General features: G+C 31.8%; 1 pseudogene; it reads right to left on the reverse strand.

Annotated features, from left to right (window-relative positions):
- Nucleotides 1-326: 326 nt before the first annotated feature.
- LOC120202547 lies at nt 327-6,532 on the reverse strand (annotated as a pseudogene).
- Nucleotides 6,533-14,114: the final 7,582 nt, after the last annotated feature.

Below are 14,114 nucleotides of genomic sequence, written 5' to 3' on the forward strand. Positions count from 1 at the left end.
TGCATTAACAAGTAATTTCCTCTGCCATGACAAAATGCTTTATGCGACATATTAATCGAATGGGACTAAGAGCATTTGACTTATTTGGTGCATTAACAAGTAATTTCCTTTGACATGACAAAATGCTTTATGCTTGGTTTACTTCTTTCTTTTTTCCCTCAAGATTCATGTTACAGGAGATGTTGGAATATCTCGTTGGTGTTGTTGCATCTTTTGTAATGGTACACCTTTTCTTATATATGGATTTGTCGTCGGTCCTGCTTTAGTTTATACAAGAGTTTTGAAGACGACTGTTTACTTAAGTGCACCAATATGAACGTGGCATATCATACAACTTTCTTAACCTAACAAAACTAACGCGTCAAAGATACTAATTAGACCTTTCAGGTAGTACAGGATAATTAGTTTTGTCCAATCATTCTGAAGAATGTAAAAGCCCATACCAAAATTGCAAACTCCACCCCCAATTCCTCATCATTCATATTTCTCCTCTAAACCCCACAAAATCTGAGGCTTTTTAAACAAAAAAAAGTCATTTCTTTTTTCCCTGCAAAATGAGACATACCACTGTTATATTAAGGAAATAAAGGAAACAATCTTGATCATCATATCCTAAAAGTTTCAGGTGAGAATCGAACCGAGACCACATAATCATCCATCGACAGCTGTTTCGGCCTTTTTAATTGAGCAGGACTCTCCGTCAGCTGCCTACCACTGCGCTTTGATGGTGTCATGTTCTGAAATGTAGAGATGCAGAATCATGATAAGAAAAAAAATCCCAACTAGAATAAACATAGTAACCAAAGATATACACAACCTTGGCAAGTTTCTTCTCCTTGCGTGCTTGTCGCTCCCTCTCATCATATTCTTGGTTTTCCTTCTCAACCAATCGGATGAGGGTATCACATCTCCTTGCAAGCTCTTGAGTTGTCCGTGACTTCACGAACCAATCAAATCGAAACATGGGAGACGCTCGGAATGCTGCCTTCAACTCATCCCAATTCCCATATCCAAGCTTGTGAACCATGCAGATCTGTTATACATACGAAGCAGAGGCATAAATAACACAAATAATTTCAAGTTGGACCGAAAAATAAATCATGTGATGGAAGAAGACTAAAAGACAAACCATGAACCGATCACATTCTTCATTGTACAGCTTCCCTTTGTTTTGACCATACTGGATCTTCATTTCCAGCCATGGGTTCTTGTAGCGATCCAATTTCTTGCCAATTGCTTTCATGATCTCATCTTTTCTAGTAATCCTGGCTTCCCCTCTTTCAATGTTTTTAATTATCCTATCATAATCTGTAGTATGATAAAACTCGATAATTATTATTGTAGCACTAAAACCTTGTTCAGAACCTAGGAAAACGATTACCGGTTAAGGGCACTTGATTGAAACCTTTCCGAACAAGGCAAAAGCAACATGATATTAGATACCACTTACCATTTAACTCCTTGTATCGTTCTTTAAAAACTTTAGCATATCTTTGAACTTCCTCCTCGGTTTTCCCTTCCATTTCAGAAGCAATACTTTTTATATCATTTCGTCCGTACTTCTCACAAGCTCTGATGAAAGTATTGAAATCTCTTCGGCTCCATGAAGAAAACCCCTGATGCACCCAAACATTAAGTAACCAATAATATAAACATAACCTAGTCTTGGCTCAGTTGGCACGTTGCTGCTGGGGATTTGAGGGGTTTATGGATAGTTAGAAAGTATATATACATATATAAACATAACACAAATGCATTCCACTCACCTCTTCTAGTAGTTGTTCCTTTTCTTCCAACTCTTCAGCAGTTAACGGATCCCCCCCTGCTAAGTAGAAGAGACTTAATTAAACAGGCGTAAAGAAGTTAAGATCGTGTAACATAAAGAACGGAATATATGGTAAAAGTAAAATACCTTCAGGTTCAGCCTCATCAATTGTGTCCTTTACCTGGTTCTTCTGATGGGTTTGCTGATTTTAATGAAAACAATCTGGTCAGAAAATCAATAACAACCAACAGCAATTCCATGGTGGAGAATATGGAAACTGGTATTTGCTCAATTCATGCATACCATGAGATAGCGTACTTCTTTCTCGTACAACTCATTCAGCCTCTGAGTGTTAAAAAACTGGAAATCGTGCCTGAGAAATTGAAATATTTTGTTAGCTACAATATCTAACTGAGCAAACTATATAGCAAAACATTAGTTTCAGAAAGGACATACAGTTGAGGCATGCGAGGAATTCGTGGCTCCTTTGGCTTTGCTGGAGCACCTTGGCGCATGGTTTGTTTAAAGTACTCAGATTCTGAGTAACTAATAAATGGAAACGAAAAGTATATGTCAAATACAGATTAAAGATGCGTAATGCAAAGTTTAAGTATAAATGCTGAAATTAGAGACTCACTTTCGCTTTCGCTCTCTTTTTGGAGGCTCAATCCAATTTTCAGTTGCAATTTTCTTGAAGTCAAACTTGTTTTCATCCTTCATCTAGAAGAAGCAAAAGCACCAATCAATAATGGGCAGTATAAAATGCTAGACTTAGAAGAGATCAAACAGAAAGATTTGGGACAAGAAGCGAGAAAGATGTTTTAACCTTGTCATCGTCAAAATCATACAGTTCAGCAGCTACAGAGACAAGAATGTCAAAATCTAATTATCTTTTATAACAACTTTAAATAAAATTAAAAAAAAACAAAGAAAACAAGAGCAAGAGAGGCATACTATCATCCATCTTAAATTTAATAGCATCCTCTGTAAACTTCTTCATCTTTGCATCAAGTTCAGCCGTTGCTGCTTCACCTTTAGCGATGATTCTATCAATGTCTTCATCTGTAATTGTGCTATCCTTGGAACTAAAGACCATTTCAGCACCAAACCTCACCATTTGAAGCAGCTCATCTTTGTTAACAGCTGCAACAAGCAAGAAGATATTGAAATGATACAGATATAGACTCAGCAAAGAAATATTGCATCAAGCAAACAATTGCACAGCAAGGGAAGTTGCTTACTCTTCTGCTCTGCTAACCGTCCTTGTTGAATAACCAGGGCATCTAGGGCAAGCTTTTTGTAGGCTCTCTCAATCACCTTTTCCTCAATAGTGTACTGTTTCATGATAAACAAACAAATAAGTATGTCATAACAAAGGATAACTTGTCAACTAGCATACATTGAGAATATCCAGACCTCTGTGCAAAAGCGGAACACTTGAACTTCCTTCTTTTGACCAATTCTATGAGCACGATCCTGGGCTTGCAGATCAACTTGTGGGTTCCTGCAAGATTCCACTTGTATCGCCAATCGAACAAGAAATAAACATATATAATAATAAATGAAGGAAGATGCTTACCAGTCACTATCATAAAGGATGACAACATCAGCTGTAGCAAGATTAATACCAAGACCTCCAGCTCTAGTTGATAACAAGAAAACAAATTTCTCACTTCCTGGCTTGTTATAGGCTTCAATGGAAGCATCACGGTCATCTCCACCAGTATTACCATCAATACGGCAATACTGGTACCCACGGAACATCAAATAATCTTCCAGAATATCCAGTAGCCTTGTCATCTGAATGGAATAAATACCCACAGCAAAATCATTAACGTGGAAATTGGAAAATAATGAAGACATGACATTTAAATGATGTAAATAAAAATAAATTAGAAGAAATCACAGGGAAATGTATCAATATACAAATAGGTAATTCTAGGCAACCCTAAAGATTACCTGAGAAAATATCAGAACCCTAGAATCACGCTCCTTCAGTTTTGGCAGTAGCTTGTCCAACAGAACCATTTTACCTGGAAATAAATAAGGTCATCTTTCATGCAACAACAATGGATTCAATAGTTCTAGGAAGTAAATTTACCAGCATTGGTTATAAGATGATCTCCTGTAGTATATGGAGGTCCAGGTTCAGCACCTTGGAAAAGATATGGGTGATTACAGCATTTACGCAGCTGCATTGCAATATTCAGAAGACGCTTACGCTCTCCACCAGCATTAACAACTTCAAGATCTTTTTGCAGTAAAGCCTTATAGTATTGTTTTTGCATCTGGGACATTCCTACTTTCAGGATAGTTCCTTTTTGGGAGGCAAACCTTTCTCAACATCTGATTTCAATCTCCTAAGGAGAAATGGCCGAAGGACCTAAAGATGTGGAGACAAAGAATCTTAATTATCTGTACAAAACCATAATCAAGACATTAATAGGTATAAGATTTTAAACTTGCCTTGTGAAGCTGTTGAACAACTTCCTGCTCATCATTTTCACCAGAAATCTGAAACCACTGATCAAAAGTTTCTGCAGAACTAAAAATCTCCGGCAGTAGAAAGTTTAGAAGAGCCCAAAGTTCATGGAGATTATTCTGCACCCCAGAGAGAAAAAACCAAGATTACCACATATGCTAGAAAACACCATGAGTGCAAAACAGAATTATCAAAATCCATTCAGTTGGCAACAAAAACTGATCTCTCCAAGGAGATATGAGATCAAAAAAAGGTACAATTTAAATGCAGGTTCAGTACCAGAAAGTGACTTAGGAATTTATACTGCAACTATGCAGAGCATACATCGTGAATGAAATGAGGCTTATAAACTCAGTAAGTACTTCCATAGCAACACATTCTAGTGCATACCTGAAGTGGAGTACCAGTAATAAGAAGACGGTAGTTAGTATTGTAGAGCCTCATTGTTTTTGAAAGGAGTGAATTCTCATTCTTGATTCGATGGGCTTCATCAATAACTATATAGCGCCAACTAAAACGACGTAAGGCAGTTTTCTCCTTAATGGCCATTTCAAAACTCGTGACACAGACATCAAACTTCCCAGCAACCAGTAACTCCTCACGAATGTATCTCTGTAGAAATTAGAAGACATAAGAATCATAATAAAGAGTTAAAATAAAGAGTCATCACTGGAGCATTCATCAAGCAGCTTACTCTTTCTTCAGGATTCCCAAGGAATTTTACAGTTCGCAACACTGGGCAGAATCGACGAATTTCATTCACCCAGTTACCAAGAGTTGATTTTGGAGCAACAACCATGTGAGGGCCAGTAATTCCTCGGTACTCATGCAGATAACCCAGTAAAGAAATAGTTTGCAAAGTTTTCCCCAGTCCCTTTATTAAAAAATTTAGTAAACAAACATCAGCTGGTGAAAAATAACAAGATAACTGTTGATATGAAAAACAAGCTTTGACAATGAATTTAAACAATATGTGAATCACTAAAAGCCACGGATGCAACACATACCATTTCATCTGCAAGAATTCCATTTATACCACTCTCATACAGTCGTATAAGCCAATTTAAACCAGCTAGTTGGTAGTCCCTCATCTTTCCCTGAATGCCTGGAGAGGAAACAAAAAAGAGCAAAGAACATTTGAAGAGATGAAAACAGTTAAATTGAGTTCTCTAATTGAGGGTTTCAGAGAGAAAGAACTTACAAGTAGGTTGAGTCACCAATCTTGTGTTTCCAGACAAACCATCTTCTTCCTCCTTGAGGTACTCTTCATCTTCTTCCTCTTCAGTCACTTTTGATGCATGGCGTCCCCTAAATTTAACAAATGGAAGAAACCATTAAAAACCAAATAGAAACAGCGTCCATCACTTACAAGTTATAATTAGTAATAACGTGAAAATACCACAATCAAGAGAAATTGCCCTTTGAACACCCTTAGCAAGGAGCAAACAAATACCTTCCTTTCGCCTTCTTCTGAGATGATAGGTCACTTTTAGAAAAATGAGCAAACAACTCTGTCTGCTGCAAAAGATACTTTAAACGCCCTTTCCCCTTATTATTCTACAGTCACACCAAACATTAGTAGCCCATAAATTACACTTAATATTAACAGGAATGTAACTTCTCTCCAGAATACACACCATATCAGCATCAATGGCAGCATTTTGAGCATCTAATATCTCCTGAATCTTATGCTTCTTTAGTTTCTCCATTTCTTTTAACCTCTCCTTTTCTCGCTTACTAATTTCTGGGTCAGACTCGCTAGACTCATTCTGCACGGAAAAAAGCACCTCAAAAATCATAAAACATAAATATAAATAATGAAAATCTTCTCGACAACTTATCAGATATCGTAGAAGCAAAATTCATACTAAAGTGGAAACACTAAAATTTTTAGAAAAACATATTTTTAATTGTTGGAAGACCTGAACAACAAACAGCAAAAAATATAGATCTAACGACTGAAACCATAAAATTTCGAAAGCGAACTAAGGAAAAATCGTAAAACTACCTCGTAAACGTCATCCGCGTTTGAATCGGGTGCGCCCTCATCTCCCTCGGAAGCTCCAGCGGAGCGAGCAACGGCTTCGAGCTCTTCCTCATCCTCCTCGTCGCCGTTGATCTGATCATCGACTCTCTCTTCCTCCGATGAACTGGAGCCGTTGGATATTGCTTCATCGGACGATGCCGGTTTCGATGATTTCGCCATCTATTTTCTCAGATTTGAGGAGTTTTTTGTTTTCCTTTTAGGAGATATTTACTTTTTCGTAAAGAAAGGAACGATGCCCTCCAAAATAAATGTGAGATAAAACGATGTTGGTGGGATTTTGGCCGTTGGATTTGGGGGAGTGGAGATTAAATGTTTTGAAGTGGATGGAGTGGCAAAATGAGGGATTCCCGCCAACTATACGGAAATAAGAAATTCCCGCCTAGTTAAGCCGCTGGCTCGGGGCTCACATCTAAGAGCGCGCGGGATGTTAGATGTACCTAGGATAAGTATTTGACCTGCATCCAAATTTATACGTTAATTTTTTTCTTCAAAACTTCAATTTAAATCGAGTTTTTGAAGGGTATAGTAAGATCGATTGAATTGAGCATGAAAAATATTTTACTCAAATAATAGTATAATTGATACATATAGATAATTAATATAAGGATAAAGTATATAAATAGTTCCTAAATTTTTAGGGCACTTGTATTTTGGTCATCCAACTTTTGAAACTTACAATACAATCATCGAATTTTTAGTTCGTTTTCAGTAAGATTTCTATCGTTACCTCCCATTAGTTTTTGCTAACGTGACACATAACCCCCCGTTAATCCCTTCTTTTTCTTTCTTATCTTATTCTTCTTCTCTCAAACATCCGGTCACCCCATCTTTGATCAGCGGTGGCTCACACTGCCATCACCATCGTCACCGACATTGCCTCTCGACCACACCCCAACCCTCGATTCATACATACTGTCCACTGTTCGTCCCAAATCATGAGAAGATTGTTTGAACACCTATCCCTTTCTCTGTCGTCAATCGCCAGTAATTGTCACTGCCATTACCAATAAGAGCGTCACCCCATTCCAACCAAAACCTCGCTAGCCACTCGCCAAGACTCACATTCGTTTGTCGTGTAGAGGGTCATGAATCTTGTCGAAAAACCCCAATGCCCTTGTTTTCTATTTTCATTCATTTTTTTACCGATTAGGTTGTCCTCTTGCTACACAACCACCACCGTTAGAGTCCTCACATCGTTCCGACCAATACTCAGTTGGTTGTGCCTCCTTGTCGTTGTTCGTCCTCCATTCGTTGTTGGTTAAGAATAAGGAGAAGAGGAAGAATACGGGGTTAGGTGTCACGTCAGCAAAAACCAACGGGAGGTAATGACATGAAACTTACTGAAAACGAACTAAAAGTTTGATGATTGTATTACAAGTTTCAAAAGTTGGGTGACCAAAATGCAAGCACCCTAAAAGTTTAGGGACTATTTATATACTTTACCCTTAATATAATTTTTTTATTTATATATTTTTTCAATTAAGTCTCTATTCTAACTATTAAAAAATAGAAGTATATACATATATATATATATATATATATATATATATCAATTTGGGTCAAAAGCGAGTTTTTACGTTAAAAATTGAATCATAATTTAAGTTAGGCAGAACTTTATTAAACGTGAGTCGAGTCGAATGAATGTTATATTTGGATCAAATTCGAATAAACAAAAAATTTGATTTATTCCAACCCACGACTATCCCAGTTGTACCATTATTATCATTAATGATGACTATAGAAATATGATTTTAAAATTATTTAAAATTATAAATTTATTTAAAAAATCATACGAATATATAAACATGTAAATTATTAAAAATTTATTCTTTAAATTTTAAATTTGAATGATTCAAATCTAAATCCTAATAAATATATTTTATAATTTAGAATCAAATTTCAAAATCTAAATTTACATTTATGATGATTTTAATAATAGATATAAAAAACATTCATATATCTCTATTTTAAGTTTATAACAAATAATAATTTTAATATTTAAATTTAAATATTATCTGAATTCATAAATGATAATTCAAATATAAGAATCTATAACCCAAATTAACAACTCTAATAAGAATGTTAAAAACTACCTATTAATATGGTGACATGTTCTTTGGCTGCTAACTATCTCGTGTATTAAATATTGTATCGATCACATATTTTTTCATATTTTTAAGATTGAATTATTTGAATTTATATGATATGAAAAATGTAATACCCATACAATTTGAATAGTGACTAAAAAGTACATTTTAAAAGTTTAGTGGCTCAAATATAAACTTATAAAAATTCATGGACCAAAGAGGTAATTTCCCAAAAATAGATTCTGTTCTATAAATAAATAGTCTATTTTTGAGAAATATTCTTTATGGAATTCAAATTTTGATTTAGAAATAGTGCAAAGAGCTATAAAGTTCATTAAAATATTCGGATAATCAGATCAAATCGAAATTTTATAAAAAAATTGAAGGATGGTAGTATGAGGTTAGAAATATTTATTTATTTTTAGTCAGTAGAACTTAACATGGAATAGTAGAATTAAGTGAATTTTCCATGTTAAAGTTGAACAATGGAAATTAAGTGACTAAATTAAAATTTTGGAAAAGTGTGAGGGCAAGGGTGGAAATCAATAAATATTATTTATAATTGATACGATGATGTAATTATGTGATGAAAGCATGGCAAAATGGTAGATATTTTGATTCATTAAGGGTAGTAGAAATGACTTTTGGACTAAAAATGAATTTTAAATTCATTTTTAATAGAATTCATACAAAATGTACATATATATTTTTGGGAGTTTTGTCTATAAATTCTCCTTCTTTTCCTATATACGCCGTGAAACCATGGAAGAAAAAGGTAAGGTGTTTCTTTCATTTTAGTATTTTTCCTTTTATTTTTGATTAAGTTATGAAATCGAAAAATGATCCATATCAATTCTACATCATTTTTGTTAATATTTCATTGTTTCCATGCTTGAATTGGATTTTTTTTGATATGGAAATGATTGTGAATGGATGAAAATGATGTGTTGATGATGAAATTATGCTTGAATTAAGTTGAAAATTAAGCTTGATATGTTTTAATTAATTCGACCTAAAGGAAGAAGACAAATAAAATTTTTGGAAAGATTTGATAAGGACTATAAATGATGTACGAGTGAATCTACATGCTTATAATATGATTTGAACCAATTTGGAAAATTGTAATAGTATAGGGACTTAATTGTATAAATTGAGAAATATAGAGAGTATAATGCAATTGTCTAATAATTGATGTATTATGTTGAAATTGAATGTTGGAGTGCTAAAATTGATGTTTGGATGATGATTTGGACCAAATTGAAAATTTTAAAAATTTAAGGACCTATTCGAATTTTATAGAAAATTTAGTGATTGAAGTGAAATTATTTAATAGATGATGTATTATGCTGGAACTAACAAAATAGAATGTTGAATTTAATGTTAGAATGTGAAATTGGATTAATTTGGAATTTTGGTAAAGTTTGGGAACTAAATTGTAAATTATGGAAAAGATGGGGACTTAAGTGAAAATTTTGATTGAGGTGTATATTTGAATTAAATGCTGATTTTTTAGTTGTGTTAATTGAAACTTGGATTGAATTAAATTTGTAAAGATTGGGAACCAATTGCATACGTGTAAATTATGGTTTAGAATGGAAATTGGTATAAGTTCATGAGTAGGAATTGAACATGTTGTTGGATTGTTCGAATATGTTTTATGACATTTGCATTTGGGATTAAATGGCTACAAGGACTATATTGAATAAAAAAGTAATGGAAGAAAGTTGAGGATTTAACCGACAATTGTGTAGTTATTTAAAATCTTTAAGTACTATATTGGAATTGAATATTAAAATAATGATTTAATGCTATAATGTTTATTTTGGGCGAGTTTGTAAATTTGTTAAAGCTTGGGAACAAAATATAATTTGCATAAACAGTGAGTTAAAAGTTATTGAATAAATATGAGTATTAAAATAATTGAACAATAAATAATAGAATGGTGATTTTGAAATTAAATATTAAATTGGAATTGAATTGGAAATGCCTATAAATTCAATAACTAAATTGTAAATATGGAAAAACTTATAGATTAAAATAGAAATTGTATAGAAAATATGTGAAGTATAAACAAATGATAATAGTAAATGATTTTAGAATGGTTTGGAAGAATAAATTGTAATTTGGAAAAAAGTTGTTAAGAACCTATTACATTTCATGAAAATTTGAGGATTAATATGCAAAGGTTAGAAAGTTAAGTTAGTGTGCTATTCTGAAAATTTACAGTTAAATGATGAAATATTGAAATTCCACTAATATGAGAAGTTGTATAAGTTAGAAGTTTATTTCGCAAGTTTTGGAAGTTGGTGGTAAAATGATAATTATTTAAAATTAACATATTAAGTTTGAATTAATGTGAAAAGTGATTAAATATGAAGAACGATATGAATTTAATTTGGATATTTGCGAAATGTTAGAGATATTTATAAAAAAACTATTCATAGTTAAATGTGAAATGTTGAAAAAACTAAGTAAATTGTCATGAGATCTAATTATTTAAGGAGTTGGATGGTTAATTTAATTAAGCTATAATTTGTTATCAAATTGGTGAAAGAAATTAATATAGAATATACTTTAATGATATTGTAAATATATATTTATATGAATATGAGACAATTATGTTAGTTGAATATATTAATATATGAATGAAACAAATATGAATGTGAAATTTTTTCTATAATATTATTATATATGAAAAAGATTTAAGATTTAAACAAAGTCTAATGTACAAAACTTCAGAGTCATGGGTACATGAGGTGGAGTTATTCTTTATCTATTTATGTACATTTACATCTATTATGCATTATACGTGTATTCTAGCACTTTAAGTGAAATATGGGTCTATATGTGCATTAGGGATTTCACGATGTTTTGATGTTGTGAGATACCAAATATGGTTGTGATTCGGTATAATGATGATGTGTTCTACAATAAATATAGTTATTAGTACTAAAACTACTATTTGTTACATACATAACACAAAAATGTGTCATACTGTTATTGCCAGTGTTATGTTCATACAGGGCTAAAGGTCATACTGATATGGCAAGTTATATTGCATACCGTGCAGAACCCTCGTTTTATGACTCGTACCATGTATTCACATGATTATATTTTGGGCTATAAAATGAAACAAAAGATAAAATACAATGACGATAGTATGAAAAAAAGGGATCATTATAAGAAGAAAAGTCAATAAGTTTAATATTGTAGTACAGTAAATTTTATATGTAAAAATTTACTTACCATTAATGGATTATATATTAGAAGATAAATTACGTCACTTATATATGAAAATGATATTGTTAATCTTATTTAATTTAAATGATTTTATACTATGTTTTTATACGCTATTTTATATTAAAATATATGTTACATAATATTGTTATGTGATTTGAAAAGTATAAAGTAAATAGATTGAATTCTTAAATTGTATATATGCATGTGATATATTAAGGGCATACCATATGAACTCAATTTAAGAAAATTTATGTGCCTAACGTGGAACTATGATAATTCGTTGTTAGTAGGTGGTTGCGTGACAATAGACAATAACTATAAAAGAGATGTTTTAATAAATTTAATTGTAGATAGTACAAATGTTATATATATATATGGTGATAGAAAAGTATATGATAAGAGTTGTGTTAAAACAGTAGAGTAATATAATAAGAGAAATCGTAGTAAAAAAAAATGAAAATATGATAAGAAACTAAGTAAATATATACGAGTTGTAATAAATTATATTATAAAGATTAATTGGAATTATTTTCTTGGCAGTGTTAAATTATGATATGAAATAGTATAATACCTGCATAATCGTCATAAAAAACCAAATGCGAATTAGAAATTAAACATTTCATTATGATTTTATGTGTTTAAATAGTTTAAATAACTGCTAAATTTGTGTTTCATCGGCTTGAAGTAGGAAATGTAGTACAAAAACAATGTGACATCCTTATCTTGTGTTCGGGTTCAACTGCGGGTTTAGGGTGTTAAAAAAATAGTAAAATAAAATAAGACCAAATCACCAATCTAGTCAATTATATCTAAATTTGGAATTTATCAGAATAAAATAATTTATATCAATACTAAAATAACATACAATATCATTAACATAATCGTTATATTATATATTTTATTGGATTCAAAACACCTATATTTAAAAAAATTTATTTACATGAATCCATCTTATATCATTATTATTCATTGATTTAAAAAAATTACTGAAAAATTATATAACAAAATGTTAGAAGATCTATTAATATAAAATTTATATTTAATATTTGATGATTTGGGTCATCTTAACCTTTTTCCGGTCCAAGGGTGAAGGGCCTAATAGAATACTTCTTACATACATACAATACGGTATAAAAAGGGTCAAGTACACTACAGCTCACAAACTATCGTAAACTGATTGTTATCACTGAAATTTCAATGTTATAAAATGATCTTATATATATCGAATAGTTACAAAATAGTCACTAAATTTATCAAACTATTACAAGACGATCATTAACTTTTACTGAGATATTACAAATAGTCATAAAATTTATCAAAATTTTCACTTATAATAGCATTGTAGTGACAATTTTGTATAGTTTGATAAATTTAATGATCATTCTATAATATTTTAAAATATATTGACCAACACGATCATTTGAGCATAGTTCAATGATCTCCTATATACTTTTCCATATAAAAATAGGTTTTATTATAAAATTTGATATATGAAATTGACAACTTTTCTCAATTTTGTATTTTTTTTCTTCTCAAATTGATATCTAAATTTGATTTTTTTTTTCAGTTAACAAGCACTAACGTGTTATCTCAACCAATGAGTTTTTTTATGTGGCTAAAATATTGATATCATAGGGTGTAACGTGTCAAAATTGTTGAAGAGTCATGACTAGGCCATATATAAGTTTTAGAATATTTTTCCAAAATCTAGATATCAATTTGAGACATAAAAATAAGTACCATTTTGAGAAAATTTGACAATTTTAAGTACCGATTTGTGTAATAAATCATATAATTATACATTTGAATTTTTGGTCAAAACTGAAATTGAAATTTCTAGCGCCAAAATCAAAGACAAACAGAGAGCGAAAATAGAAAATTGAAAGAAGATGAAACTCTGCGGGGGAAAAAAAAACTCCCTCGAAGTTCCGATGTCGGCAATCGCCGATCAAAGGGTTCTTCACTGAAGAGTGAAGAATAGCTCAAAGAAGGCAAGTGATTCTAATAACCAATAAAATCTATTGATTTCGTGTTCGCATTCTTTCCTCTGGATTGAGCGAGCTAAAATTCCCCCTGTTTCGTTCTTTGTTGTCATTGCAGTTTGCAGATTGCTCATAATAGGTTCAACCGAAGCGTTCCTTTACCAATCGGATATGTTTTTCCTAAAATTTGATTAATGTCTATTATTTCAGCTCTAATCAAGTTTTATGCTTATTTTTCTTTATTGTTCAACTGTTAATGAAATATAGTATGATAAATTTCCCTTTTAACTTTATTTCCTGTGAAAACTGTAGCTCACAGATGAATCAACACTTTTTTAAGGTTTCCTGTAAAAACCGTGATAATATGATATGATTTTTTGTGTTGGAATTGTGCTAACAGCAAAGGGTATAGTCTTGCACAAATAAATTTTACCATTTCTAATGAATTCGACTGATATTGCACATAGCTAAGGATATTAATAGGTTAGTGGATGTTTGGTTTCTAAGCTCT

Source organism: Hibiscus syriacus, unplaced genomic scaffold, assembly GCF_006381635.1.
Source record: "Hibiscus syriacus cultivar Baekdansim isolate YM2019G1 unplaced genomic scaffold, ASM638163v2 tig00008916_pilon, whole genome shotgun sequence".
Classification (NCBI taxonomy): domain Eukaryota; kingdom Viridiplantae; phylum Streptophyta; class Magnoliopsida; order Malvales; family Malvaceae; genus Hibiscus; species Hibiscus syriacus.